A 26,799-nucleotide genomic window follows, 5' to 3' on the forward strand; every position below is an offset into this window, starting at 1 on the left:
AGCGGCATTTATGTCGCTCCTAGCTTAAGTTTTCTTATTGTTTTTATTATGATTTGCGTGATTTTTGTATAATTTTAATTCCATTTATATGTTCTTTTCCACTTTGATGCTTTATAGGAAAATCTTGAAGAAATGTGGAAATCCGAGTAGAATTGTGAAATAATCAGTCCTGTGCGACCGCACAGGAAATACGTGCGCTCGCACGGTGAAGAAGAAGTGATTATTGATGAAAACACAAGGTTGTGCGCCCGGGTAACAGAGTTCAATCGCACCAGATTAAAGCAGATTTCCAGTAGCTCCCCTTTTTTATGCGCGCTCGCACGAAGAACAACGGTGCGCTCACACCAGCTCCCCCATGCGCCCACACAGCAGAAGTGTGCGACCACACAAGGAATTGTCAAGGAAAATGCTGAATTTGGTCTATGTGATCGCATCAAATTTCCATGCGCTCGCACGACACGAAGGTTCTAAATCGTCGCTGTGTGGACGCACAGAATTTCTGTGCGCCCACACGAACTTCTTGATTCGTTCGCACAAGGGTGTGTGTGCTCCCACACAGAAGCGGGCTGGCACATTTTCGTCATTTAAAATTCTATTTTCGGAAACATATAAATATTTTTTCTTTTATTATTTTTGGGAGTTAGTTTTGAATTAGTATTAGTTTATGCTTTTGAGTTTTAGAGAGAGAATTTTCAGAGCTTTTTAGTTTCAAACACTTTGTAATTCCTAAATTCTAGTGTGAAATTCAAGATTAATTCCAGTTTTGCTTTCAAGTTCAAGATTCTTCAAACATTGAGTAACTTCTCTTCTCCTTAATCTTTTCAATTCTTGCCTTACTTTTCTTAATTGTTTTGATTGTTGAATTGTGCATTTGCTTTCAATTTTGATTTCAATTGAATCCTTGGGAATTCTAGTTTAATTACTTGTTTGCTTTGCAATTTCATTTTTGAATTCAATCATGATGTTCATTTGCTTAATTTCAATTTCTAGCTTAATTACCACCTCAATGTGTAGTGAGTAGTCATTTCTAGGGTATGGGGTGAATTTTGGGGATAAATTAGGGATGTAGAGTTGAATTCATGATGATGTTGTGATTGAAATTTGATTTGTTGATTAGGATATCAATGTCTAATTGGATTGGTAGTTGCAAATGTTAACTCTAATTAGTTGATTAGAAATATTGTATGCTTGTTTGTCAAGAAATTGAGGATTAGCATAGGCATACGGGATGAACTAGTTCTATTTGGTAGATGCCTAGTCTAGAGGTCATGCGAGAGCTCTCCTTCGGATTTGGCAACTCAATGCACTCAATCCGAGAGGTGCGAATGCAATATTTGTTGGTTTTTCCCCTAATTATCACTTGCAACATTGATTGATGAACTTCTATATTTCCTGATGAACCCAAACCAATCCCCAAATTCCCTAGCCTTTCCTTATTGTTTGCTTATCATATTAGTTTTGACCACCTTAGTTCTTACAATTCAATTCAAACTCACTCCTAGGCTAGCTTGATAGTTTAAACTCATTAATATCTGTTCTCTTGGGACGATCCCTAGCTTGCCACTATATTCATTATAGTTGGTAGATTAGGTGGTTTATAATTTTTTTTGATTAGGTTTGTATCCGTTTCAACGACCGGAAATCGAGCCTATCAAAATGGCGCCGTTGCTGGGGAACGGTTGTTGTTTTTGAGTTTAGTTTAGTCAAGTCTAGTTTAACCAAAATTTTGTTATTGTTTTAGTGTACTTGTCATTGCTCACGTTTTCTTTGAGATTGTATGCAAGATAGGGGGTGCACTGGTCATAGGCCTCTCTACCCTCTCGACCTAGAGTTAGAGAGGACATTGCGGAGTTTAAGGCGAATTCGAACCCGATCATCAAGCTACAACCGATTTGATTCTTTGAGCGAGATTCCAGACCAAGAGCCTATAAGTCCTCCCATTGAAAGTATGGCTCTACCGGTGAATAATTTGGGCATACGGGTGCTTTGTAGGCAACTTGTGGCATACAAGCCCCCACCACAAATGCCAATAATTTTGAGATAAGGCCCCCTTGATCACCCTTGTCCAAAGTCACCCGTTTTGCGGAAAGAGTAGCGAGTCGCCGCATGAGCACTTGAAGCAATTCGAGCATTATTGCGACACTATTAAGCATAACGGGGTGACTTCCGAATATGTTAGATTGAAGCTATTCCGGTTTTCTCTTTTGGGGCGAGCTAGTGATTGGATTGACAAGGAAGTTAAGCCAAATTCACTAAGAACTTGGAACGAAGTCACAAGTGCATTCCTTAGCAAGTTCTACTCGCATGGGAAGACCGCAGAATACCGGCACAAGATACTATCCTTCGAGCAAAAACGTGATGAATCCCTATTTGAAGCTTGGGATCGATTCAAAGAGTATTAAAGGGAGTGTCCTCACCACGGAATACCAAAATGTCTCCTCTTCCAAACCTTTTATTTGGGACTTAGCCCAACCTCCAAAACAAGCCTAGATGCGGGGGCGGGTGGTCCGGTCATGAATATAACGGAGGACCAAATAGAAGAGATCATCGAAGATGTCCTGCAAAACTATCAAGCAAGGCACGTGGGGACTAGAAATTATGATAGCAAGAGCATGTATGAAGATGGCAAGGGTTCGGTCTATGCAATGGAGCAAGCAAATATCATTGAAAAGCTTAGCTCAAGGCTCGAGATGCTTAAGAGTTCTCCTAGTCAACCCCCATCTCCATCAACAATTCCTCCACCGTCGGCCACCCTTCTCACTAAGGGGAAGGGCAAGGTTAGTTCCTACAACACCATGCCACTTGATACATCTTTTGTGATATTTGTGGTGAGCACAGTCATTTCCCAAGCATGTGCCATTTGTTGCATAATGTCTCATATGTTGAACATGGCTCTCCTTATAAGAAAGAATTTGATGTGGAATATGCAAATGCTATTAATGAAAGGCCTAGGTATGATGGGCCCCCAAACCCCAACTTTAATAGACAAGCACCTAGAGGCCCTCCTATGCATACTAGTTATCAAGGTGGATCCTACCAAGGCCAAGGCCAAGGAGGAGGGTTTTATAATCCAGGCCGGGTTAACTATAGGGCGCAAGGCTATCAAGGCCAAGCTTCCTATGGCCAACCCCATGGCTTAGGTAATCAAACTCAATACCATCAAGCTAGTTATAACCCAAACCACCAAGGTGGAGGGGGTTACAACTACCAATATGGGCAATATAGGGGAGCGTCTAGTGGGGGCTATCCATTGAATTCGGGAAACCAATATGGCAATTCCCAATATCCTCCTCCCGGATTCAATGCACCTAAGACCTATGGCACTCAATTTCCACCTAATCCTACCGAATTTGGTAATGCTCCTCCACCACTCCCGCCTCCTAAGTCTAATCTTGAGGCTCTCATGGAGTCGTTTGTGGGGGCACAAGCCAAGAAAATGTGGAATTCGAGGATGGATTAAAGAAATCCAATACTCATCTAAAGATGATTGAAACTCAGCTAGCTGAATTAGCTAGCACCATCAAAGAGAATCAAGTGCATACAAGTCTCCCACCCCAAGGTCAAGCACCTCCTAAGGAAATGTATGCCGTTGTGACTAGGAGTGGGAAGATTATAAATGATGGTGCTAAGTGAAACTTCATGTTCTAGGGGTGAAGAGTCTAAGGGAGTTGAGTCTAAGGACTATGATAAGGTCGAAGAGGAGCCTCACGTTGATGATGTGAATGATGGGTTGGAGCCAACGCAGACTACTCTTCTACCTCTCCCTGCTCCCAAACTCTCCTATCCTCAAAAATTTGTTGGAAAAAATTTGGATGATCAATTTTCTAAGTTTCTTGATACGATTAGCAAGCTTTATGTTTCATTGTCTTTCACCGAGGCACTTAAGCAAATGCCACATTATTCTCGGTTCATGAGAGACATTTTGTGTGGCAAAAGAACTTGTGGGCCCAAGGAGACCGTGCAACTCACGGAGAATTGTAGTACCTTAATACAAAGCCCATTTCCCCCAAAGCTCAAGGATCCCGAGAGTTTCTCAATTCCTTGTAGCATTCAAAAGCTGAAATTTGATAACGCTCTTTGTGATTTGGGGGCAAGTGTGAGTATTTTGCCTTAAAAAATTTATGAGAAGCTTAAGCTTGGATACCTCACCCCTACACCTATGTCTTTGCAACTAGCCGATCGCTCGGTTATGTTCCCCTTGGGTAGGGTTGATGACGTTCCCCTTGTGATATGGAAGCTCACTTTTCTTGTTGACTTCATTGTCTTGGACATCGATGAGGATGCCCATACCCCTATTATCTTAGGGAGGTCATTTTTGGCCACCGTGGGGGCCCTTATTGATGTTCAAGGTGGTCTTATCACCTTGAAGGTGAGAGACGCCAAGGCTAGCTTCAAGCTTCCTAATGGTGATGAATGTTGTTCTAAGATGAAAAGTTGCATGAAGGTAGACACTATTGCTTGCATTGAGCATCATTGCATACATGTTAACCCTTTTAACAACCTTTGTGTTTCTAAGTTTGCTAATGAGTTTGCTATGTCTTCTCTAAATGAGAAGAAGGTGCATGTGGTTCCAAAGGTTTTAGGGGATGAGTTTGATGATATTATAACCTTTCTCGAGATATTTGGGATGCATGGGGATGATGATGTTAGAGATTCGGCCTCCAAGGTGATTCATCACTCGGCTAAGAAAGCCAAGAAACCAATGAAGGCCAAGGAGAAGCTTGGTGGTGGTTTTCTTAATTGATCGACACCTCATGTGTGGTAATGATGGTAAGGTGTTCGTGCCAAAAGTGGCAAAGAGAAGCTTTTTGACATGTGACGATCAAAAATTGGTTGCATTTGACCCCCCATGAAGTTGGGGGGATTCGTCAAGCTAATGACGTTAAACGAGCGCTACCCGGAGGCAACCCGTGTATTGATATTTTCTCTCTCATCCCCCCATGAGTTTTGGGGGGATTCTTCAAGCTAATGTCGTTAAACGAGCGTTGCCCGGGAGGCGACCCGGTTGTCTAACTCTTATATTAATTTTGCTTTTGTCTACTAATTTTTTTTATTTTCTAGTTTTTTTTGCTTTAGGTAAAGGAATCACCCAAAAATTGTCATTTCAGGTCTTGTGCGATCGCACAACAGAGGTGTGCGCTCGCAGAAATGTTGGTAAGCTAATTAGTGGATAAAGAAATTTTTGCGCACTCGCATGACAGTCAGCCCGCTCGCACAGAAAATCTGTGCGATCGCACGGAAATTGCGTGTGCTCGCACGGGGCCCGGATGTCAGAACAACAGTTTTTAATAAGTCGCGAATTCCTTCTCTTCTTTCATTTCATTCGAAACTCCAACTCCTCTCAAACCAGAAAACCTCTCCATTCTCACTCCTCATACCTCCACTCTACATAGTACTTGCTCAAATCCTCACTCAAATTTCACTCTATACATCTTCACTAACACAAATTCTGATAGGTTATGATACATATGACAAAACATAAATCATGCGGAAAAACCTTAATGCCAGGAAACATATTATTTACACATAATCATTTAGCATAATTTAGGAGCATACAGTTTGTAGCGTGCCCTCCCTAGCTGCGCCCGAACCGAACAAGAACAAGTCTTTAGGACACCAAATGTCGTCCCTCCGTAGATAGTCCACAGTACGTCCGAATCCGCCTCAAGTTAGACCAACTAGAATCGCCCTTAAGGTTACTAGGAAATTCGGTTAAGTGTTTTCAAGTGTTTGGCTTATTTTTCTTTCAAAACTTACCCTTAGAATACTTCAATCCCGTATACATAAATTATGACCCTAGGCCCTTATTTATAGAGGTTTGGAAAGGGAATTGGAATCCTAGTAGGATACGATTTAATTAAACTTAGAATCCTACAAGGACTCTAATTAATTAAATAATCCTTTTAGGAATTGGAATTTAATCATACACCAAATCCTAATAGATTTAGGAATTGTGCATGTACACAAACACACACACGCACGGAGCCACGAGGGCGCCCGCACGCGTGCGCTCGGCCCACGCAGCCCACGCTGCGCAGCCACACCTTGGCGCGCTGGGCCTGCCTTGCGGTGGGCCTGGCGCTGCCTTTGGCTGGGCGTTGGCGCGCGTCTTTGCTTGCTGGGCGATGGCCTGGCTTCGTGCTGGGCCTTCGTCCGGCAGGCCTCGTCCGATGCTTTTTCGTACGATACGCTTCCGATTAAATTCCCGGTACCGGAATTCATTTCCGATACGAACAATATTTAATATTTCCGATTCCGGAATTAATTTCTGTTTCGAACAAATATTTAATATTTCCGTTTCCGGAACTATTTTCCAATTCCGATAATATTTCCGATTCTGACAATATTTCCGTTTCCGGCAATATTTCCGATTCCGGCAATATTTCCATTTCCAATAATATTTTCCGAGACGTACCATGTTTCCGTTTCCGGCAACATCTACGACATGGCTAATATTTATATTTCCGATACGATCCATATTTCCGTTTCCGGCAATATCATCGTTTCCGGAGTATTCACTTGCTTGTGACGATCTCAGCTCCCAATGAAACCAAGATCCGTCGATTCCGAATATCCATAGATAGAGTATTTAATGCCATTAAATATTTGATCCGTTTACGTACTATTTGTGTGACCCTACGGGTTCAATCAAGAGTAAGCTGTGGATTAATATCATTAATTCCACTTGAACTGAAGCGGCCTCTAGCTAAGCATTCAGCTCACTTGATCTCACTGAATTATTAACTTGTTAATAATACTGAACCGCATTTATTAGACTTATCATTGAATGCATACTTGGACCAAGGGCATTATTTCGTTCAGTCTCCCACTTGGCCTTAGGGACAAGTGTGCATTTCCTAATTCCTTTGTCGCTCGATGCTTGTTCTTGAACATAAGGTAAGAGTTGTCATCCTTATTATGTCCAGAGGTGTTTCTTGGTTTCAGAGTTCAACTGATCAAATAAACAGATAATCATAGCCTATGATTCATCCGAGCACGGCCATGCATTTCACAGTTTCTAGCTCTCCGAGTGGCCTTGTACAACTTTTAAGCATCTCATCCCGATTTATGGGAGGACAATCCCAATCTTGCAATCTTGAGATTAGACTTCGTTTGATAGGTGATTACCTGAGCGTTGCCTTTATAGCCTCCTTTTACGGTGCGATGGTTGGTCAACGTCAAAGTAACCAGTTCTCAAACAAGTAATCTCAAATCACTCAGGTATTGAGGATTTAGTGTCTAATAATTTCAATGAAATTTACTTATGACAGATTTTCATCTCTTACAGTAAAGTTTCATAGGTCTGTCCGATACTAGTCTTCTCAAAGTAAGTATCTATGCAAATGATTATGACATTGCCATGTCCACATAGTTCAAGAAACAGAACTACTAGTCGTCTTGCATTCTAGTCGTCTAACGTTTTCTATGCGTCCAATTTTATAGAAAACTCCGACCAGGGACCATTCTCAACCTTTGACATTCAAGTTCACTTGATAGACATTTCTTAGTCACAGGACTGGTCTTAACATATCGTCAAATTGAAGGGACTCATCATTTAATAAACCACAAATTAAATGGAAAAATGAATTCAATTCATTTATTGTAAATGATTAACCAATAATGTTTTACAAAGATTTAAACTCTAAAACTTTAAAACATTAAATAAGGACATCAAAGCCATTCTCCAATATGCTTGATTCCCATAGCTGCAGTGTGCGAGTTGTGCTTCGCCTGCGGCAGAGGTTTAGTCAATGGATCTGATATGTTGTCATCAGTTCCAATCTTTCTTATCTCGACTTCTTTTCTTTCAACGAACTCTCGTAGAAGGTGAAATCTACGAAGTACATGCTTGACTCTTTGGTGGTGTCTAGGCTCCTTTGCCTGTGCAATAGCTCCGTTATTATCGCAATACATGGCTATTGGTCCTTTAATGGAGGGGACTACACCAAGTTCACCTATGAACTTCCTTAGCCATATAGCTTCCTTTGCTGCTTCATGTGCAGCAATGTACTCCACTTCCGTTGTAGAATCCGCAATGGTGCTTTGCTTAGCACTTTTCCAGCTTACTGCACCTCCGTTGAGGCAGAAGACAAACCCAGACTATGATCTGAAATCATCTTTGTCGGTTTGGAAACTTGCGTCCGTATAGCCTTTAACAATTAATTCATCATCTCCACCATAGACCAGGAAGTCATCTTTGTGCCTTTTCAGGTACTTCAGAATATTCTTGGCAGCAGTCCAATGTGCCTCTCCTGGGTCTGACTGGTATCTGCTCGTAACACTGAGTGCGTACGCAACATCCGGGCGTGTACATATCATAGTATACATTATTGAACCAATCAATGATGCATATGGAATCTCATTCATTCGTCTACGCTCATCAAGTGTTTTTGGGCACTGAGTCTTGCTTAGAGTAATTCCATGAGACATGGGTAGGTAGCCTCGCTTGGAGTCTGCCATCTTGAACCTATCAAACACCTTATTGATATAAGTGCTTTGACTAAGTCCAATCATCTTTTTAGATCTATCTCTGTAAATCTTGATGCCCAATATGTACTGTGCTTCTCCTAGATCCTTCATCGAAAAACATTTCCCAAGCCAAATCTTGACACAGTTCAACATAGGAATGTCATTTCCGATAAGTAATATGTCGTCGACATATAATACTAGGAAAGCAATTTTGCTTCCACTGACCTTCTTGTATACACAAGATTCGTCTGCGTTCTTGATGAAACCAAAGTCACTGACTGCTTCATCAAAACGTATATTCCAGCTCCTGGATGCCTGCTTCAATCCGTAGATTGATTTCTTTAGCTTGCATACCTTTTTAGCATTCTTTGGATCCTCAAAACCTTCAGGCTGTGTCATAAACACAGTTTCTGTTAAAACGCCGTTTAAGAAAGCGGTTTTGACATCCATCTGTCATATTTCGTAATCGTAATATGCAGCGATTGCTAACATTATCCGAATAGACTTTAGCATTGCAACTGGTGAAAAGGTTTCATCATAATCCACACCGTGGACTTGCCTGTAACCTCTTGCAACCAATCTAGCTTTGAAAACTTCAATTTTCCCATCCTTGTCCTTTTTCAGTTTGAAAACCCATTCGCTTCCAATGGCTTGGTAGCCATCTGGCAAATCGACCAAATCCCATACTTGGTTTTCTGACATGGAGTCTAATTCAGATTGCATGGCTTCTTGCCATTGCTTGGAGCTGGGGCTCGTCATAGCTTGTTTGTAAGTCGCAGGTTCATCACTTTCAAGTAATAGAACGTCATAGCTCTCGTTCGTCAAAATACCTAAGTACCTTTCCGGTTGAGATCTATATCTCTGCGATCTACGCGGGGTTGCATCTCTAGGTTGACCATGATTCTCACCAGATTCTTCTAAAGATATCTGAGTTTCATCCTGAATGTCATCTTGAGCATTCTCTAGAGTTTGTTGTTCGACTCGAATTTCTTCGAGATCTACTTTTCTCCCACTTGTCATTTTGGAAATGTGATTCTTCTCCAAAAAGACACCATCTCGAGCAACAAACACCTTGTTCTCAGATGTATTGTAGAAGTAATACCCCTTTGTTTCCTTTGGGTAGCCCACAAGGATACATTTGTCAGATTTCGGATGAAGTTTATCTGAAATTAATCGTTTGACGTATACTTCACATCCCCAAATCTTAAGAAAAGACACTTTTGGAGGCTTTCCAAACCATAACTCATATGGAGTCTTTTCGACAGCTTTAGACGGAGCTCTATTTATAGTGAGTGCAGCTGTATTTAGTTCATGTCCCCAAAATTCTAATGGAAGTTCGGCCTGACCCATCATTGACCTAACCATGTCTATCAAGGTTCTGTTCCTCCGTTCTGACACACCGTTCCATTGTGGTGTTCCAGGAGAAGTCAATTCTGATAGAATTCCACATTCTTTCAGATGGTCATCAAATTCATAGCTCAGATATTCACCGCCTCTATCAGACCGCAGTGCCTTAATCTTCTTGCCTAATTGATTCTCTACTTCACTCTGAAATTCCTTGAATTTGTCAAAGGATTCAGACTTATGCTTCATTAGGTAGACATAACCATATCTACTGAAGTCATCAGTGAAAGTGATAAAGTAGCTGAAACCACCCCTAGCATTTGTACTCATTGGTCCACATACATCTGTATGGATTAAACCCAATAGTTCAGTTGCTCTTTCTCCAACTTTAAAGAAAGGTTGCTTTGTCATTTTGCCAAGTAAACATGATTCGCACTTACCATAATCCTCTAAGTCAAATGGTTCTAGAATTCCTTCCTTTTGAAGTCTTTCTAAGCGTTTCAAGTTAATATTGCCTAATCGACAATGCCACAGATAGGTGAGATCAGAATCATCCTTTTTGGCCTTTTTGGTATTTATGTTATAAACTTGTTTGTCGTGATCTAATAAATAAAGTCCATTGACTAATCTAGCAGATCCATAAAACATCTCTTTAAAATAAAACGAACAACTATTGTCTTTTATTAAAAAGGAAAATCCCTTAGCATCTAAGCAAGAAACTGAAATGATGTTTTTAGTAAGGCTTGGAACATGGAAACACTCTTCCAGTTCCAAAACTAGCCCAGAGGGCAACGAAAAATAATAAGTTCCTACAGCTAATGCAGCAATCCGTGCTCCATTTCCCACTCGTAGGTCGACTTCACCCTTGCTTAACTTTCTACTTCTTCTTAGTCCCTGTGAATTGGAACATAAGTGTGAGCCACAACCTGTATCTAATACCCAAGAAGTTGAATTAGCAAGTATACAGTCTATAACGAAAATACCTGAAGATGGAACGACTGTTCCGTTCTTTTGATCTTCCTTTAGCTTTGAACATTCTCTTTTGTAATGGCCTATTCCATTACAATAAAGACAGCTTGATGTGGACTTGTCCTGCTTTGATTTAGCATTTCCCTTGGACTTTCCACTTTTCTTGAACGGTATCCCTCTAGCCTTGAGTAAATCTTTGGCTTCACAGTCTAGTATTATCTCAGCCTTTCTAACAAGGTGAACGAATTCTGCAACTGTTTCTTCTCTTGGTTCACTTAGGAATAGTTTTTGAAGCGACCAAACCCACTGTGTAGTGAATTGAGCAAGATAGAGACTGCCATCCTTTCGCTTATTGATGTTCCTAGTAGACTTAGGCGATCAAAGTATCAACGCATAAGATCCACATGGAACCTTAGTGGGACGCCTACCCTCTGTTTAGTGCGAAGGAGCTGAACATGTGTTTCTTAGACTTCCATCCTATAACGTACACCTGTTGGGAGAACTAACCTTTAGACCAGACATTGCTTCAATCAACTCATGGACGTTCAGGTCCCTGTCCTCCGTGCTTCCACAACAGATATCCCTCGGATTTTTGATGAGCGTAAAAGGTTCATAAGCTACAAACCTTCTAGCCCATTCATCGGGATATTGTTCAGCATGAGACTCATAACCTTTTTGAGATCCGCATCCCACGCGGAAAATCTTTCAGGGTTCATGTCTCTGGCATAGTAGCTTGGCATGGGATGTAATAGTACATACTCAAGTCCATTGAGTCTGATTATTTCAACTAGCTTAGCTTCCCATTCAAGAAAATTTGATAGGTTCAGCTTGACCATAAGCTCAGAACCCATGATGATGTTTTGATTGTTGTTTGCCATAGTAAAACTACAATTGAACATAATAAACAAATAAATAACCATTCACAGTTTCTCTTTGAAGGAAATAAATGCCCTTGGTCCAAGTATGCATTCTATGTTAAAGTCTAATAAATGCGGTTCAGTATTAATTAACAAGTTAATAATTCAGTGAGATCAAGTGAGCTGAATGCCTAGCTAGAGGCCGCTTCAGTTCAAGTGGAATTAATGATATTAATCCACAGCTTACTCTTGACTGAACCCGTAGGGTCACACAAATAGTACGTAAACGGATCAAGTATTTAATGGCATTAAATACTCCATCTATGGATATTCGGAATCGACGGATCTTGGTTTCAGTGGGAGCTGAGATCGTCACAGGCAAGAAATGAATGCTCCGGAAACGATGATATTGCCGGAAACGGAAATATGGATCGTATCTGAAATATAAATATTACCCAAGTCGTAGATGTTGCCGGAAACGGAAACATGGTACGTATCGGAAAATATTATCGGAAATGGAAATATTGCCGGAATCGAAAATATTGCCGGAAACGGAAATATTGTGAGAATCGGAAATATTGCCGGAATCGGAAAATAATTCCGGGAACGGAAATATTAAATATTTGTTCGAAACAGAAATTAATTCCAGAATCGGAAATATTAAATATTGTTCGTATCGGAAATGAATTCCGGAATCGGGAAATTAATCGGAAGCGTATCGTACGAATTAGCATCGGACGAGGCCTGCCAGACGAAGGCCCAGCACGAAGCCGTGCCATCGCCCAGCAAGCCAGCGTGCCAAAACGCACCAGCCAAGGCGGCGCCAGGCCCACCGCAAGGCAGGCCCAGCACGCGCCAACGCTGCGGCAGCATGTGGGCCTCGCAGCAATGGGCTGCGAGCTCGCGGGCTGCGCGCGCGCGCATGGCGCCCCTCGTGGGCTGCTGTGCGTGCGTGTGTGTTGGTGTGCTATACGAATCCTAAAGCTATCAGGTTTCGACTAATGATTAAATTCCTAAACCTAAAAGGATGAATTAATTAAATAAGAATTCTATTAGGGTTCTAATTTAAATAATTCGTATCCTAATAGGATTACGATTCCCTTTCTATGCCTCTATAAATAAAGGCCTAGGGTCATTATTTTATATAGAGATTTCAAGTATTCAAAGTGATTTTTGAGAGCAAAAATTCAGTCATACAATTGCCTATATGTGCCGAAAATTCTAAGTACCTTAAGGGCGATCCTAGTTGGTCAAGCTTAAGGCGGATCCGGACGTGCTGTGGACTATCTACGGAGGGACGACACTTGGAGTCCTAAACACTTGTTCTTGTTCGGTTCGGGCGCAGCTAGGGAAGGCACGCAACAAAGTGTATGCATCTAAACTATGCTAATTGATTATGTGTAAATAATATGCTTTCCTGGCTTTATGGTTTTTCCGCATGATTTATGAATTGTCATATGTATCATAACCTAACAGTGGTATCACGAGCCTCTTATTATTTTCATAATCTAAATTGCATGAACATGGTTAAATATTACAAATTTGCAAGAATTAAAAGTGGTGATTAATTTTCGTAATTGTTAATTAATTGCAAATTGCGTTTATTTAATTATACGTACGCAGTTTTTCGGCAGTTTCTTTGTTACTCTTCCAAATCGAGTGATTTTTGTGTCAATTCCGCATGTAAAAGGCATTCTAAAATTTTGACAAAAGTAGCATTTTTCAGCCGAACCCAGAATTCTCAAATTCGAAACCTAACTATGACTTTTCGGAGGTTTTAGTTTTTCGAACGCAAAAGTTTGTAAATTTAAGATGTTAAATTAAATATTTGCGATTCTTGTTGATAAATCTTGAATTTTTGATTGACCTACTGTATATGTTTAACAAGTTTGAATGCCTAACCTTGTTAATTATGCAATCTAATTTGTAATTATGATTAATTTGTTGAAAATTGGAATAATTTAGAATTAATTTGATTTTCATAATTAGTTATAATTTAATTAGACACCTATGATTAAAAACCACCATAAAAATTGTAAATTTATGTTAAATTTTAAATTTTTATGACCTAGACTTGAATCCATGTTAATCGGAAATCAATTAAATAATAAATTTTCGATTTTTTCGCCCTAAAATTATGAAATTAATATTATTTATTAATTTGTCATTAATTTTTAATATAAATTTTAAATTTTTATGCGATTCGCTCATATAACTTGCACGCACAAAGCAATGGACGCTACGTGTTATCCTTAAGGGGTGTTGTATAGTGCGGGCATGTGAAGACGAGCAAGGGAGCTCGTCGCCCATGCGGTACTAATGCAATGAGCAAGGCCATGGTGCACGAGCACAAGGCAGCAGCCCTGCCTTGTGTCGTGGGCTGTGTGCGATGGGCGAATGGGCGAGGGCGAAAGCAAGGCACGAGCAGTCGCGTGTGGGCAGCAAGCGAGCTACGCCACAGCGCGCACTGCCTCGCGCAAGAGTGCGGAGCCTCGCGCGCAGCGAGCGCAAGCTCACGTGCCACGAGTGCTACGCCAAGCGTCGATCACTCGCGCGCAGCGAGCGCTATTGTGCGTGCGACGAGCGCTGCGCCCAGCGATGGCGTGCGAGTGCTTGTTGCGACGTGCGACGAGCGCTGCGCCCAGCGATGGCGTGCGAGTGCTTGTTGCGACGTGCGACGAGCGCTGCGCCCAGCGATGGCAAGCAGCTTGCTTGTTGCGACGTGCGACGAGAGCTGCGCCCAGCGATGGGCTGCGGCAGCATGCTTGTTGCGTCGAACGCTAGCGCGCGTAGCGAGCACCAGCTCGCGTGATGCCTTGCGATGGTGAGCAGCAGCGATGCGACGCAGCGCATGGGCTGCGCGCACATGGCCAGCGATGGCTGTGTGCGTGTGGCCCATGGGCGTGCGTTGCGTGGGATTGTTGCGTTGCGATTAGATCGTTTTGAAATTTTAATTTGAAATTTTCAGTTTACGTAATTTTAATTAATTTTAAAATTAATAATTTAAATTATTTTCTTGGATTTTAATTTCGAATATTGTAATTATAATAAATTTTATTTATTCTAATTATTTTACTAAAATTAAAATCATGAATTAATTTAAATACGACTGAAATTAAATTAAATTTTTTGGATTCAATTATAAATTTATATGAGCTTTAAATTTTAATTAAATTTGTATGTTTCCGGTTAGACTAGAAATACATTTTTATGTTTAAAATTAGTAAAGCATATGAATTTATTGGTTTAAGTGGGAGCCCTTTTTAGTCATAAACTCTTGTTTAGGTCTACAAATCCTTAAGATTAAAACAACTTGATTAGAATTAATAAGGACTGAATAATTTGTAGATTATTGGTGCCCTTGATTAATTGCTGCAAATGTTTACGTGATGCATAATGTGTTTTACTAACCAGCTATGTGGGCCATTCATGTTAATGAATGGGTGAATGGTATATATTGTATATGTACTGTTTTGCAGGTTATGAAGTGACTAGTATGGCCCAAATAGGATAGAAAATATGGTCTGCGTACCATTAATTTGAATGTAATTGGTCTAAAGTACCAAAGTTGTTTTTCAATTCAAATATGGTCTGCGTACCATCAAATAGTTGTAATTAGTTTTAACTATAGCTTGTTCTATTTGAAGAAAATGGTGCCTCCCACGGAGATTTTCAAGACGGACTTTGAAGTTAAAGCTTCAAGATGAAGTCGGGCCATACTAGATCACATTTATCTTATGCATATTTTAAGTTATTTATTGCTTTTAAATATGTCTTAAAATGCATGAGATCAAAAGCTTGATTATGTTGCATGATTAAGGATTTTAGTTCACTTAAAATCTAACAAACATAGTAAGAGCCTTAAGTTCCAAACTTAAAAATTGAGTTAAAAGGTGCCATGCCAAAATATACACTTGCTTGGATATCCTTTACATCAATCTAGTAATAGTTTTCGCTCAGCGAGGTGTTACTTATTGGTCCTAAAGGGGCAAGGTACACAAATAATTGTGAGTACATGTTAGTTTTGGTGAAACTCAACGATATAAGTAAGGAGTCCTTTTATGTCGTGGAAAAATCGATAGGTTTACCTAATAAGTTCTTAGAGGTACCTATCAACCAAGAATAGTTTCTAGACTATTAGCAAAAGGCTTTTGCTTACCTGAGATGTTCTAGGATTAAGTCGACAAACTGTGCTTAGTTCTTCAATGATTTTAGGATCTTGGAATCATTTTATTCACACCTGCCGGAACACATAACTTGAATAAAATGCTTAATAAACATTTGTTTATTCTTTTCAATTGTAGTTTTAAATATGGCAAACAACAATCAAAACATCATCATGGGTTCTGAGCTTATGGTCAAGCTGAACCTGGCAAATTTTCTTGAATGGGAAGCTAAGCTAGTTGAAATAGTCAAACTCAATGGACTTGAGTATGTACTATCACATCCCATGCCAAGCTACTATGCCAGAGACATGACCCCTGAGAGATTTTATGCCTAGGATGCGGATCTCAAAAAGGTTATGAGTCTCATGCTGAACAATATCCCTGATGATTGGGCTAGAAGGTTTGTAGCCTATGAACCTTTTACGCTCATCAAGAATCTGAGGGATATCTGTCGTGGAAGCACGGAGGACAGGGACCTGAACGTCCATGAGTTGATTGAATCAATGTCTGGTCTAAAGGTTAGTTCTCCCAACAGGTGTTATAGGATGGAAGTCCAAGAAACACATGTTCAGCTCCTTCGCACTAAACAGAGGGTAGGCGTCCCACTGAGGTTCCATGTGGATCTTATGCGTTCATACTTTGATCGCCTAAGTCTACTAGGAACACCAATAAGCGAAAGGATGGCAGTCTCTATCTTGCTCAATTCACTATACAGTGGGTTTGGTCGCTTCAAGCAACTATACATAAGTGAACCAAGAGAAGAAACAGTTGCAGAATTTGTTCACCTTGTCAGAAAGGCTGAAATAATACTGGACTGTGAAGCCAAAGATTTACTCAAGGCTAGAAGGAGACCGTTCAAGAAAAGTGGAAAGTCCAAGGGCGATGCTAAATCAAAGCAGGACAAGTCCACATCAAGCTGTCTTTATTGTGATGGAATAGGCCATTACAAAAGAGAATGTCCAAAGCTAAAGGAAGATCAGAAGAACGGAACAGTCGTTCCATCTTCAGGTATTTTCGTTATAGACTGTATACTTGCTAATTCAACTTCTTGGGTATTAGATACAGGTTGTGGCTCACACTTATGTTCCAATCCACAGGGACTAAGAAGAAGTAGAAAGTTAAGCAAGGGTGAAGTCGACCTACGAGTGGGAAATGGAGCACGGATTGCTGCATTAGCTGTAGGAACTTATTATTTGTCGTTGCCCTCCGGGCTAGTTTTGGAACTGGAAGAGTGTTTCCATGTTCCAAGTCTTACTAAAAACATCATTTCAGTTTCTTGCTTAGATGCTAAGGGATTTTCCTTTTTAATAAAAGACAATAGTTGTTCGTTTTATTTTAAAGAGATGTTTTATGGATCTGCTAGATTAGTCAATGGACTTTATTTATTAGATCACGACAAACAAGTATATAACATAAATACCAAAAAGGATGATTCAGATCTCATCTATCTGTGGCATTGTCGATTAGGCCATATAAACATCTAAACCCTTAGAAAGACTTCAAAAGGAAGGAATTCTAGAACCATTTGACTTAGAGGATTATGGTAAATGCGAATCATGTTTACTTGGAAAAATGACAAAGCAACCTTTCTCTAAAGTTGGAGAAAGAGCAAATGAACTATTGGGTTTAATCCATACAGATTTATGTGGACCAATGAGTACAAATGCTAGAGGTGGTTTCAGCTACTTTATCACTTTCACTGATGACTTCAGTAGATATGGTTATGTCTACCTAATGAAGCATAAGTCTGAATCCTTTGACAAATTCAAGGAATTTCAGAGAGAAGTAGAGAATCAATTAGGAAAGAAGATTAAGGCACTGCGGTCTGACAGAGTTGGTGAATATCTGAGCTATGAATTTGATGACCATCTGAAAGAATGTGGAATTCTATCAGAATTGACTCCTCCTGGAACACCACAATGGAACGGTGTGTCAGAACGGAGGAATAGAACCTTGCTAGACATGGTCAGGTCAATGATGGGTCAGGCCAAACTTCCATTAGAATTTTGGGGACATGCACTAAATACAGCTGCACTCACTATAAATAGAGCTCCGTCTAAAGCTGTCGAAAAGACTCCATATAAATGATGGTTTGGAAAACCTCCAAATGTGTCTTTTCTTAAGATTTGGGGATGTGAAGTATACGTCAAACGATTCATTTCAGACAAACTTCATCCAAAATCTGACAAATGTATCCTTGTGGGCTATCCAAAGGAAACAAAGGGGTATTACTTCTACAATACATCTAAGAACAAGGTGTTTGTTGCTCGAGATGGTGTCTTTTTTGAGAAAGATCACATTTCCAAAATGACAAGTGGGAGAAAAGTAGACCTCGAAGAAATTCGAGTCGAACAACAAACTCTAGAGAATGCTCAAGATGACATTCAGGATGAAACTCAGAGATCTTTAGGAGAATCTGGTGAGAATCATGGTCAATCTAGAAATATTACCCCGCGTAGATCGCAAAGATATAGATCTCAACCGGAAAGGTACTTAGGTATTTTGACGAACGAGAACTATGACGTTCTATTACTTGAAAGTGATGAACCTGCGACTTACAAACAAGCTATGACGAGCCCTAGCTCAAAGCAATGGCAAGAAGCCATTCAATCTGAATTAGACTCCATGTCTGAAAACCAAGTATGGGATTTGGTCGATTTGCCAGATGGCTACCAAGCCATTGGAAGCAAATGGGTTTTCAAACTGAAAAAGGACAAGGATGGGAAACTTGAAGTTTTTAAAGCTAGATTGGTTGCAAAAGGTTACAGGCAAGTCCACGGTGTGGATTACGATGAAACCTTTTCACCAGTTGCAATGCTAAAGTCTATTCGGATAATGTTAGCAATCGCTGCATATTACGATTACGAAATATGGCAGATGGATGTCAAAACTGCTTTCTTAAACGGCGTTTTAACAGAAACTGTGTTTATGACACAGCCTGAAGGTTTTGAGGATCCAAAGAATGCTAAAAAGGTATGCAAGCTAAAGAAGTCAATCTACGGATTGAAGCAGGCATCCAGGAGCTGGAATATACGTTTTGATGAGGCAGTCAGTGACTTTGGTTTCATCAAGAACGCAGACGAATCTTGTGTATACAAGAAGGTCAGTGGGAGCAAAATTGCTTTCCTAGTATTATATGTCGACGACATATTACTTATCGGAAATGACATTCCTATGTTGAACTCTGTCAAGATTTGGCTTGGGAAATGTTTTTCGATGAAAGATCTAGGAGAAGCACAGTACATATTGGGCATCAAGATTTACAGAGATAGATCTAAAAAGATGATTGGACTTAGTCAAAGCACTTATATCAATAAGGTGCTTGATAGGTTCAAGATGGCAGACTCCAAGCGAGGCTACCTACCCATGTCTCATGGAATAACTCTAAGCAAGACTCAGTGCCCAAAAACACTTGATGAGCGTAGACGAATGAATGGGATTCCATATGCATCATTGATTGGTTCAATAATGTATGCTATGATATGTACACGCCCGGATGTTGCGTACGCACTCAGTGCTACGAGCAGATACCAGTCAAACCCAGGAGAGGCGCATTGGACTGCTGCCAAGAATATTCTGAAGTACCTGAAAAGGCACAAAGATGACTTCCTGGTCTATGGTGGAGATGATGAATTAATTGTTAAAGGCTATACGGACGCAAGTTTCCAAACCGACAAAGATGATTTCAGATCACAGTCTGGGTTTGTCTTCTGCCTCAACGGGGGTGCAGTAAGCTGGAAAAGTGCTAAGCAAAGCACCATTGCGGATTCTACAACTGAAGCGGATTACATTGCTGCACATGAAGCAGCAAAGGAAGCTATATGGCTAAGGAAGTTCATAGGTGAACTTGGTGTAGTCCCCTCCATTAAAGGACCAATAGCCCTGTATTGTGATAATAACGGAGCTATTGCACAGGCAAAGGAGCCTAGACACCACCAGATAGTCAAGCATGTACTTCGTAGATTTCACCTTCTACGAGAGTTCGTTGAAAGAAAAGAAGTCGAGATAAACAAGATTGGAACTGATAACAACATATCAGATCCATTAACTAAACCTCTGCCGCAGGCGAAGCACAACTCGCACACTGCAGCTATGGGAATCAAGCATATTGGAGAATGGCTTTGATGTCCCTGTTTAATGTTTTAAAGTTTTAGAGTTTAAATCTTTGTAAAACATTATTGGTTAATCATTCACAACAAATGAAAAGAATTCATTTTTCCATTTAATTTGCGGTTTATTAAATGATGAGTCCCTTCAATTTGACGATATATTCAAGATAGACTGTCAGGACCAGTCCTGTGACTAAGAAATCTCTATCAAGTGAACTTGAATGTCAAAGGTTGAAAATGGTCCCTAGTCGGAGTTTTCTATAAAATTGGACGCATAGAAAACGTTAGACGATTAGAATGCAAGATGACTAGTAGTTCTGTTTCTTGAACTATGTGGACATGGCAATGTCATAATCATTTGCATAGATACTTACTTTGGGAAGACTAGTATCGGACAAGACCTATGAAACTTTACTGTAAGAGATGAAAATATTTCTTCAGTAAATTTCATTAAAATTATTAGACACTAAATCCTCAATACCTGAGTGATTTGCGATTACTTGTTTGAGAACTGGTTGCTTTGACGTTGACCAACCGTCGCACCGTAAAAGGAGGCTATAAAGGCAACTCTCAGGTAATCACCTATCAAACGAAGTCTAATCTCAAGATCGCAAGATTGGGATTGTCCTCCCATAAATCGGGATGAGATGCTTAAAAGTTGTACAAGGCCACTCGGAGAGCTAGAAACTGTGAAATGCATGGCCGTGCTCGGATGAATCATAGGCTATGATTATCTGTTTATTTGATCAGTTGAACTCTGAAACCGAGGAACACCTCTGGACATAATAAGGATGACAACTCTTACCTTATGTTCAAGAGCAAGCATCGAGCGACAAAGGAATTAGGAAATGCACACTTGTCCCTAAGGACAAGTGGGAGACTGAAGGAAATAAATGCCCTTGGTCCAAGTATGCATTCTATGTTAAAGTCTAATAAGTGCGGTTCAGTATTAATTAACAAGTTAATAATTCAGTGAGATCAAGTGAGCTGAATGCCTAGCTATAGGCCGCTTCAGTTCAAGTGGAATTAATGATATTAATCCACAGCTTACACTTGACTGAACCCGTAGGGTCACACAAATAGTACGTAAACGGATCAAGTATTTAATTGCATTAAATACTCCATCTATGGATATTCGGAATCGACGGATCTTGGTTTCAGTGGGAGCTGAGATCGTCACAGGCAAGAAATGAATGCTCCGGAAACGATGATATTGCCGGAAACGGAAATATGGATCGTATCGGAAATATAAATATTATCCAAGTCGTAGATGTTGCCGGAAGCGGAAACATGGTACGTATCGGAAAATATTATCGGAAATGGAAATATTGCCGGAATCGGAAATATTGCCGGAAACGGAAATATTGTCAGAATCGGAAATATTGCCGGAATCGGAAAATAATTCCGGAAACGGAAATATTAAATATTTGTTCGAAACGGAAATTAATTCCGGAATCGGAAATATTAAATATTGTTCGTATCGGAAATGAATTCCGGAATCGGGAAATTAATCGGAAGCGTATCGTACGAATTAGCATCGGACGAGGCCTGCCAGACGAAGGCCCAGCACGAAGCCGGGCCATCGCCCAGCAAGCCAGCGCGCCACGACGCACCAGCCAAGGCTGCGCCAGGCCCACCGCAAGGCAGGCCCAGCGCGCGCCAACGCTGCGGCAGTGTGTGGGCCTCGCAGCAATGGGCTGCGAGCTCGCGGGCTGCGCGCGCGCATGGCGCCCCTCGTGGGCTGCTATGCGTGCGTGTGTGTTGGTGTGCTATAAAGTTAGACCAACTAGAATCGCCCTTAAGGTTACTAGGAAATTCGGTTAAGTGTTTGCAAGTGTTTGGCTTATTTTTCTTTCAAAACTTACCCTTAGAATACTTCAATCCCGTATACATAAATTATGACCCTAGGCCCTTATTTATAGAGGTTTGGAAAGGGAATTGGAATCCTAGTAGGATACCATTTAATTAAACTTAGAATCCTACAAGGACCCTAATTAATTAAATAATCCTTTTAGGAATAGGAATTTAATCATACACCAAATCCTAATAGATTTAGGAATTGTGCATGGACACAAACACACACACGCACGGAGCCACGAGGGCGCCCGCACGCGTGCGCTCGGCCCACGCATCCCAGGCTGCGCAGCTACACCTTGGCGCGCTGGGCCTGCCTTGCGGTGGGCCTGGCGCTGCCATGGGCTGGGCGTTGGCGCGCGTCTTTGCTTGCTGGGCGATGGCATGGCTTCGTGCTGGGCCTTCGTCCGGCAGGCCTCGTCCGATGCTTTTTCGTACGATACGCTTCCGATTAAATTCCCGGTTCCGGAATTCATTTCCGATACGAACAATATTTAATATTTCCGATTCCGATAATATTTACGATTCTGACAATATTTCCGTTTCCGGCAATATTTCCGATTCCGGCAATATTTCCATTTCCAATAATATTTTCCGAGACATACCATGTTTCCGTTTTCGGCAACATCTACGACTTGGATAATATTTATATTTCCGATACGATCCATATTTCCGTTTCCGGCAATATCATCGTTTCCGGAGTATTCACTTGCTTGTGACGATCTCAGCTCCCACTGAAACCAAGATCCGTCGATTCCGAATATCCATAGATAGAGTATTTAATGCCATTAAATATTTGATCCATTTACGTACTATTTGTGTGACCATACGGGTTCAGTCAAGAGTAAGCTGTGGATTAATATCATTAATTCCACTTGAACTGAAGCGGCCTCTAGCTAGGCATTCAGCTCACTTGATCTCACTGAATTATTAACTTGTTAATTAACACTGAACCGCATTTATTAGACTTATCATTGAATGCATACTTGGACAAAGGGCATTATTTCCTTCAAATTCATCACTATTTCATACCTAAAATCATAAATTTCCAGACTTTCAGAAAATCCCCAAAACTTAGGGTTTACTCTAGAAATTTCAATTTGACTCTTTTGGTGCATTTAGAGCTTTGGACACTTCTTGGGATCGATCTTTGTTGCTTCCTCTACTACTGGTGACGATTTCTTTCCCTTATTTCTTCATTGTCATACTATTGTTCTTCATGTTCATGATATTTTTGGAAATTTTTGAATTTTTGAATTTGTGATTTTTGGTTAATTGGTGATGCATGTTTGTTTATTTATGTAGTCCTTGATTGTCTAGAAGTGTTATGCATGCTTAGTTGCTTATTCTTGATGGATTCTAGGCTCTTGGTGAATTTTTGGTGAATTTTTAGCTTCCTTGTTGTTTTTGGATGTGGGGTGATGTTTGGAGTTCTATTGGATGAATTGAAGTTTTCGAAGTGTTTGTGTAGTGCTTTGGTGTTCGATTGTGGTGAATTGTAGACTAATTTTTGTTTTTCTTTTGGTTTGTAGTTTTGTGTTCTTGGTTGTTTTGTGTAGATTTTTCATCACTAGCTCATCATGATGTCCAAAAGATCAAAGAAGGGTCCCAACGCCCCTTCCAAGAGGAAGGCCTCAACTCCTCCGGATCTTGAGACCTACGGAATTGAGTTCCAAGACCAAAAGTCTTGGGATTATTTTGCCGCATTGTCTAAGAGAGCCGTTCGGCCGACCAAGTTCTACCACAAGAAAACTATAATGGACTTGGGGATTGAAAAGTAGGTTGATACATTGATTTCGGGTCTTGATTGGGAGGAGTTTGTGAAAATGAATGCCAAGACTTATAAGCAAGTGACCTTGGAGTTTCTAGCTTCGTCTAGGAGGGAAGTTGTGATTGATCATGGGGAAGAAATGGTTGAGTTAAGCTTTCAAGTCTTCAACAACCGTCATACTTTGACGCACAAAGACATCAACAATTTCTTCTCCATCCCTTCGACCAAAAAGCTCATCACCAACCCGGTGAGTGAATGTTTGGAGAGCTACGAAGAGCATGGTTGGTGGCGCTCTCTCACCGGCGAAAGGGGAAAGTTTGTTTCCGCTTCGGCGAAGTTTTCATCATTCCAACACCTGAAAATCCGGTATGTTAGCCGGCTCATTCTCTACGCCGTCTTCTCTAAGGCTTCTACCGGGGCCTTGTTGGGCATGGAGCTTGGTGCCCTTTGGTTGGCTACAAGGGAAGATTTGGGGACGTTGGATTTTGGTCAACTTTTAATTGCAAGGATCATAGATGTCTGGAATGCTTATCCGGTTAGTGGGGATATCCTTCTTGGGGGCATGCTCACTCTCCTCTTGCGGGCTCTTTCGGACGATCCTTATGTGGATGATCTAAAGGCCTTGACACCCGTTCCCGGTGGTGAGTTCTTGGACATCTAAGCTATGTATAATACCAAATGGATCAAGTATGCGGACAACGATGATATTTATGTTTGGTATGTCAAGGGTTCTAATTGGTGCTTTCTTCCCGATCGGGACCTCACCTCATGGGTTCCTCATATCCGCTACTTGATTCCCCGCGATCCCCGATTCGCTACACCTCGTGATGGTTCTCCTCTTCCTCCTCCACCTCCACCACCTACTTCAATGGCCATGGAGCCTCCCCTCCAAGAGGGCGGTACATCTTCTTCCTCTCCTCTCTTTCATTTTAATGGATTGCAATCCACTCTCGCGGCTATCTTGCAAGGGCAAGAGGAGCAAGCTCGCACTTTAGCTTTTATTGCCCCTCAAGGGAGCCGCGAGGTGTCTTCTTATGATGATTTTGACTCGTCCTACTATGGTAGGCGGGTGTATGATTTTCACGTGGACAAAGGGGATATTGAGCCCTATGTCAACCATCCATATCATCCACCCCAACAAGGGCCCGTCCCTAGTTGGAATGACGATCATACACCCACCTACCCCTATTAGACCGGACCTTCCCAACCCGATGTCACCCCCCCTTTGTACCCTCCTTATGATTACACCTAAATGGGGGGGGGGGGAGTGACTATTGCGGCGACCCTATGTACCCCACGGCTACGCCGGATGAGCGGCCTAGTGATTGGCCCGTGGGATACACCGGTTGGCCCGCAGGGTATACCGGAGGTTGGGATGGTCCTAGAGGAGAGCCTCCCCAAGGCTTGTACCCCCTTGAGCCTAACTATTCTTTGGCCCCCTACACCGATGCCTCGGGTCCCGATGTGGACCCGACCTTCAACTTCACCCCTTTCACCGACGAGCAAAAAATTGCTCATCGTCGTGAACGGGATGCATATTGGAGGGAGTATGATCGGAAAGGGAAAGCCACAGGCCCGAGTCGCTCTTAGGAGCCACTCCACTTCTTCCCCATCATATAGTTGTGATTGTATGCTTTTATTTAGCTTGGGGGAGAAGTGAGCCGTAGGGGCTAGCTTTGGGGAGTTGATCATTTGTTGGTGGTTTGTTGGTTCTTTGCCACTTTGTGTGCACTAAAAAAAAAACAGCCTTTTGAAACGGAAAAAAATCTGTTTCAAATGGTTATATTCCGTAGTAAATACATGTTTGCTACGGAATAGAACCGTATAAAAACATGGCGTCGCAAATTCCATTTTGCTACGGTTCACTTGTAATCCGTTTCAACTTTGAAACGGAAAAATAACCGTTGTAATTTGGTCCCGTAGCAAATGTTTGCTATGGAACAAAATTTTCCGTAGTAAAATATTGCTATAAAAAACATATATCCGTAGTAAACTTTTGCTACAGAGGAAAACAATCAGTAGAATTTTTTTTGCCACAGAAGATTAAATCCCTAGCGAACCTTTGCTACAGAAACGCAATCCATAGCAATTATTTTACGACGGTTATTATATGTTCCATAGAAACTTTCTCAAAGTATAAAATGAAACAAATTGCTACAATTATTTATTTTCCGTAGTAAATATAATTCCTGGTGAAAAATTATTTTTGATTAAAAGTGAATACTTTAATGCAACATTACTGGCTATATCACAAACACAGGAATACAGGAATATGTAAGAACAATGGCTAAATATCATTAACATTGAAATTTTGAAGTTAACGCAACAATAGCTAGCTAGGTAGCTAATAACTTTCAAGTTCTTCCCCCAAAAGCCAAACACCTGATAAGTATTAGAAACAACTATTTTTCACTAAGCTCAAAAACCATCCTCTAGGATCTCCACCTACTAAATTCCCTACAATTTACAAAAACCAACCTCCACCAACATCATACATGTCGACCTAGCTTGTTATATCTATTAGATACATTTCCAACCAAAAGTGTGTTCCAAAACACCGAGGTAAATTTCCATCCAAAAACATATTCCAAAACCTCAAGATTAATGTATTCATAAAATACTCAAAAGGAACTCCACCCTTAAGAAACCAAACCCTTTGAAGGTGGGGGTGGGGGTGGAGGTGAGACTAAGTACCAAGTTGAGGAGAGCACATCGCCATTTGTTGAGAAAGTAGCTGGAATTGTGCTTGAAGAAGTTTCATTTGGCTTACTGTCTCATCAAGAACCTTCTGTTTTTGTAGATTTACCGAACTAAGTTTGACTATACGGTTTTTTAGTTGAATTACATGTTGTTAGGGAGCTCTTTGACCTTTTGTGTTTGCATCAGGCTTCTCAAAATATGACTCCGCTGCCGAGCCAATGCCATATAATCTTCCTTTCTCATCATATCCTCCGGAAGTCTTGTAATACACTTCCTTTTCGCTTATTGGTTGATCACTCTCCTTGTTAGCAGCTTCATTAGTTTTAAGAGCATCCTGAAAATTCAAAAAAACGAAGCAAATTAACTTGTCTAGTATGCCATTGCTCTTAGGACGGGAAAATAAGTTTCATTAGTAAGTGTAGTATCAAAACTCTTTCTTTTAGGGTTTTAATTGTTGGAACTTCTAGCAAAAGAGGATAAATGTAAGCAACGATCATCAGAGTCTTTTCTAAGCTAGATAGAGTTATGGCAAATGAAGAATGGATGGACTTTTTTATACA

General features: G+C 40.9%; 1 non-coding gene across 1 annotated transcript; it reads right to left on the reverse strand.

The window, feature by feature from the left end:
- Positions 1 to 2,319: 2,319 nt before the first annotated feature.
- On the reverse strand, positions 2,320 to 2,425 carry LOC130464595 (small nucleolar RNA R71). Its single transcript, XR_008924977.1, has one exon. It is a non-coding gene; the product is annotated as a small nucleolar RNA R71 (small nucleolar RNA).
- Between the last annotated feature and the right edge of the window lie 24,374 nt (positions 2,426 to 26,799).

Source organism: Spinacia oleracea, chromosome 6 (genome assembly GCF_020520425.1).
Source record: "Spinacia oleracea cultivar Varoflay chromosome 6, BTI_SOV_V1, whole genome shotgun sequence".
Taxonomy (NCBI): Eukaryota; Viridiplantae; Streptophyta; class Magnoliopsida; order Caryophyllales; family Amaranthaceae; genus Spinacia; species Spinacia oleracea.